The 5,812-nt window shown below is 29.7% G+C and overlaps 1 long non-coding RNA gene across 1 annotated transcript; it reads left to right on the plus strand.

Moving 5' to 3' along the window:
• The first annotated feature begins 4,680 nt into the window (after positions 1-4,680).
• Positions 4,681-5,269, plus strand: LOC131646047 (uncharacterized). The gene is made up of 2 exons (XR_009297268.1): positions 4,681-4,817; positions 4,916-5,269. It is a non-coding gene; the product is annotated as an uncharacterized LOC131646047 (long non-coding RNA).
• The last annotated feature ends 543 nt before the right edge of the window (positions 5,270-5,812 follow it).

Genomic DNA, 5,812 nt, shown 5'->3' on the forward strand with positions numbered 1-5,812 from the left:
TAAAATTTATTCTCCTTTCCTCTCCTAATACTCATTTCTTATGTATGACTGGTTTGATAGTGGTGTCTAGGACGAGGCAATGATTGATGATAATTGCTTCTATTCTAGGCATATCTAAAGTTTTTTAGGCGAATGGATCCAAATTTATATGGAACATGTGAAATAAATAGTCATCTCTTTCTTCCCTATTAAGAGGTGCATAGATTGGTAGTATGTAAACTTTGAGGGTATGATACAAACCTCTTTAAGATCTTCTAAAAACCTATCTATCTTATAAGTATTTTTCCCTTGGGTCCAAGTCTGCCAAGTTAACATTGTGGGCATCTGATCTAGGTGGATGGTTGTCAACCATTGTCTCCCTATTTATTTTGAACTATCTTGACATAATTTTTAGTCTACCTCTTGATCTTCTTTCATGACCCATACATGTACATTATGAAGGATAGAAAAAAGCTTAGAAGGGGGGGGGGGGGTTGAATAAGTGTGACTTTAAAAACTCTTAAGATAAAAACAATTAACACACTATTTTTATCTTGGTTCGTTGTTAACGAAACTACTCCAGTCCACCCCCTTAGAGTGATTTACCTCAATTGAGGATTTAATCCACTAGTCAATCTTGATTACAATGGTTGTCCACTTAGAAACACTCTAAGTCTTCTAGAGTATACTGATCACACCTTGATCACTCTAGGAAATCAACACTTAGAAACTTCTAAGTCTTCTAGAGTCTACTGATCTCACTGATCACTCTAGGAACCTTTTACAAATCAATGTAAAAATAAATGTTTACAAGAGTATTCAAATGCTTCTTAAAAAGATACAATCACAACTGTGATATTTCTCTTAAGTTCTAAGCTTATAACTCACTAAATATTACAAAGAATGTGAGCTTGAAGATGAAGTTCGTATGTTTTGATTTCAGCAGCATTTTGGTATTCTTGCAAGAGTTGTTCGTAATTGCTTCTGATCAGAACTTCATATTTATAGGCATTTTGAGAAGATGAACGTTGAACTGCATTTAATGCGTTGCATGACTGGACAACTTTGCATTTAATGTTTTCACTGTTTTGTCAACTACCTCGAGCAATGCTTTTCTCTGCTTTTACTGACTTTGCCTTTTGTAGCTTCTAACGTTCCTTTTGTTAGTCAGAGATTAGACTTCGTAGCCTGGCATCTAGTACTAACTTCTGATCTCAGATTTTGTGAATACAACGTTTGAATAATCAGAATCAGAGTTACAGCTTGGTGCAGAGCATCTTCTTGTCTTCTAACTTTGAAGTGCTTTAGCGTGATACCATAAGAACTTCATTGCTTCTGCTTCTGATCTCAAGTTCTTCTGATACTTCATAGACCATGTTTTGATTCTGCTTGACCATCTTCTAATGTCTTGCGAGAGCATGTTCTGATGTTGCAATCCTGAACCTTCTGAGTTAGTGCTTCTTAACGCTGAATTGTGCATACTCCTTATATATTTCCTAAAATGGAAGATGCATTGGATTAGAATACCATATTGTCTTATACAAAATTCATATATATTGTTATCATCAAAACAAGAATATTGATCAGAACAAATCTTGTTCTAACACATTATTAAAGGGACATTTCATGATGAGGTAGATCATAGAGAAGATCTCATGTATGACATTGGATTTAAGGCATCCAATAGTTATGTTGTATGATGAAGGGTGTTTAGTATGGAGATATATCCCCATAATTGTAAATGTTAGACAAAAAACTTATAAGGAACCTTTAAAGGGTTTCAAATGTTAGGGGATCTAGATATAATCATTCAAATATGTCATAGTTAGGGATTTCAGCTGAATTGACACGTTGAATGAGGACTTCATTTATATTCTAGTTGAACAATTTCAAATTGATGACGATATATTCATCCTTATGAGGTAGGATTATGACAATGTATCAATGTGAGAAAGTGACCTCTTTAGCAGAAGATGAACATGGCTTTGAGGGTAAACCAATGATGTGCATTACTTTGAGAGAATATCTTTTGCGTTAGGAGCCCGACTTGCATCCTCTAGTAAATCCTCCAACCATAGTGTTGAGGGTGTGATGAACAAGTTATCCTTCACTTTCTTCTAGATCTATAACTCTCTTAGATTTGAGGGTTTCTAGGTTTATCACGCCAAGTGGGTTGAGCTCTAGCTCAAAAACTAGGTGATATTCCTTGTACGTGCCTCATAAGATTCCCTTCCTAAAACAAATGTTTTATATCCTACTTCAACTACTGGCTATCATTTGTACAGTAGCTTTTAACCTTGTGGTATTTGCATCATTTGTTGGGTTCATTACTCATAACCTCTCATCTATAGGTTAAGGGTTCAAGAATGGTTCTTATATGAAATACTTGATGGGGTAATACTAACATGTGCCCCACATGTTAAGAAAAGTACATTTAGAAAGTTTGTCTTGAATAAAATAAAAAATAAAAAAAATTATATTTTTGTAATTAATTCAATACAAAATTTCTAAGATAAAGTTTCTTCATTTAGTTTTTAACAAGCGCCCTAAGAACACGTGTTAGCATTACATTAATATATTTATGAGGAGTTGCAAAGGATTAATTGTTTATATTATGTCAACATAATTGAGGTGTCAATTACTCATGATGATGTTTTTCGACTTTCAATTTTATTTAAGGACTAATTCTAAGTTGTGCCATAAGTGCACATATTAAGATCAAAATGTATAAAAAAAATTATTCCGGAAATTGTGCATTTATTTAATGAGTAACACAAACTTTTTAATAATAGTTTTTTTAACATGTGCTCTTATAACAGAAGTTAGAATTGTGTATTGAATTAATTACAATTACATAATTAATTTTATTTTTTATTTTATTCAAGACAAACTTTCAAAATAGTTTTCTTAATGTTAGCATTATTCTTAAATTAAATTTTAAACTAATCAATTCCATAAATTATTTTTTAGTAATAAATACCATTTTATTTTTTATATCATATTTACATTTGGGACAAATAGAATTAGAATTTTGAAAAGGAAAATATTAACGAGTGCTCTAAGAATACTCTTTAAGTGTTTAAAGTGGTTAGATTTTTTAGAAAATTGTGTATTTAATGTATTAAAATTTGAAATAATTTACTTTTATAAAGAATTTTTTTTGGGTTAAATATGTTTTTGGTCCCAATAAAAAAAAGTGGCATGTCTTGGTCCAATAAAATTATTATGTACGTAGTTTTAGCCATTACTATTAAACACATGAATATTTTTGAATGATTATTTTGCAGATATGTCTAGAACATTGTAAAAAGTTCCTTAAAAAAAACTCAATTTGATTTCTAAGTCGAGATTTATATTACCTTTATCTTTATCTTTTAAAATTTTAAAAATTTATATTTGATTCTTCTCACTTAAATTTTCTTAGCAATGAACACAAGGCAGCTTGTGGAGAAATTATGAGGAACCATAAAGAGGAGTGGTGCGGCGGATTCTCCAAATTCATTGGTGCATGTAACATAGAGGTAGCGGAAACCTAGGGGAATCTGGAGGGTATAAAGTTCGTAGTGAGCAGAGGTTTCAACATAATAGAGATTCAGTCAGACAACATAAGGGTGGTTGATAAAATCAATGGGAAGAAATCATATATTGGAGCAACTTCAGGGCTGTTAAGCCAAATCAATCAGATGCTTCTGAGCGATATCCAAGTTAAGTTCCTCCACGTCAATAGAGAAGCCAATCGATGCGCTGATGCAATGGCTAAGCGGAGTTTTCACCATGTTCCAAGACCTGAAGTGTTTGATGAATGTCCAGATAATTTTATTTACTTGCTTTCTAACGATTTGTTTGGGGTTGCTACCCCTAGAGTTATCTCTTTGTAGTTTTTTGTTGTTTCCTTTAGGCTTAGGCCCACCATTGTGTTAAAAAAATTTAAAATTTGGTAAATAAACATTTTATAATATTCTAAACATGTATGAAAAAATTATTTAAAAATTTAAAAGTTAAAGGATAATTAAATAATTTTCAAAATTTTAAAAAACAAGAGGGACTAAAACTATCTGCATAAAAAGTATTTAGAGACCAAAATATATTATTTTTTAATAAGACTAAGAATAAAATTTGACATATTTAAAAAGACAAAATATACTTAATCCATATTTTTTTTATTTGATAACTCTAAAAAATATCAATAGTATAGAACACCGCTTAACACGACCCTTTTGAAAAAACATGAATGAATGAAAAGAAACATATTTCTATAAGAATTTAGTATAGTTGCAGAAATCCTAATTTATTTTGTATGAGAATATAAATCAAATAAAAGATGTTAATTAGAAGTTTGAAAAAAATCACGCAAAGAAAAAATTTGAAACTCATTCCCCATGATCAAATTATTTATATAAAAAACATACAATGCATTTAACATGGAATAAACTCTGTTGTCTTGTATTATTCCATCGTACGCACAACTAATAGTAACAACATTTCCCCTTTCTAACATGAAAGGTTAAAAGATTAATTAAAATATGATAATTTTTAATTATGGAAAATTTTTATATTACCCCTTTAACAAGTGTACTAAAGGGACAAACCCATCACATTGATTTACTTAAGAAACACTTATTAAGTGTTCTAAAAGGACAATCACACTACATTATTCTACTTAAGTAATACAAATAATTTATAGTTTTTAACATTGCATAAGCTTTATACATTATAAAGTGATCCAATCGTATTCTATTTGTTAATATAAGAAACATAAAATATGGATAAAACTCTGAAATTTATGTATTATATGGTTTTAGTTCTTTCTCCATTTCTTGTTACAAAAGAGCTTGACAGTAAGACCCTCTTTTTAATTATTTCAAATTTTCTTCTTATTTGTACCCAAACTTTATCTTTATATTAGTAACATTTTATTCTGTTTTTTTTATTGCAGCATATTTTGAATGTGAAATTGATGATGATTGTCCGCATATTTTCAACTTGTATCCTTTTTTTTATCGGTGTATTAATCACCGATGTGAACTTTTTAGATTGGTGTAACTTTTTGATTGAGTATAAGACCAAACAAATCTCCAACAAGGAAGAATACATTTCTGCACTAGCAAATAAATTTTTATGCAATATACTTTATGCTAGAATGTTTCATGGGGTTTCAATTAATTTTGTGTTGGAACCCAACAATTTTCTTTTCCTTTTGTAAGTTCATTCACCTTGCAATTGTGGATTTGTACTCTTAAGATGTTTGCAATAAAATGAAATAAGACAGTAAAGCATATTAAAACTAGAATATCTTTTTCTCTCTTAATGTTAATGTTAGATGCAGCACCATGGCCTCCAATTTAGACATATCAATAAATAATTTAAGCAATAATTTTGTTGGTGATTTTACCAAAAAATTGGGAACTTAAATTGCTCTCCAGGATGAACTTACCATATTACTCTTTCTATTGAATTAAATAATTAAAAGTTTTGTCTAATTTATGGTTGAAAAGTGATTCCATGAAAAATGTTATTCCCTCTAGAATTTCACACAAGTATTATTAAATAGGGGTAGAAATGAAAAAAAAGTATTTAATATTGTATTAAAAGTTAAAAAGATCATTCACTTTGAGACAATTTTACTTAAACAAATGAGTCAGAATGTTGTGATTAGCTAGCTTTAATCTCTTGATTAGTTTAAGCTAATTAAAACATTAAACTAGTTGATTATGTAACGTCCGTTTTATTTTCGTATTTTGATTAATTGTGTACTATGTGATTTATTTAATTATCATGTGTTAATTAAGTGCTTATATGATATTTGCGTTATTTATTGAGTTTTAATAGTAAA

This window comes from Vicia villosa, linkage group LG2 (genome assembly GCF_029867415.1).
Source record: "Vicia villosa cultivar HV-30 ecotype Madison, WI linkage group LG2, Vvil1.0, whole genome shotgun sequence".
In the NCBI taxonomy this organism is placed as follows: Eukaryota; Viridiplantae; Streptophyta; class Magnoliopsida; order Fabales; family Fabaceae; genus Vicia; species Vicia villosa.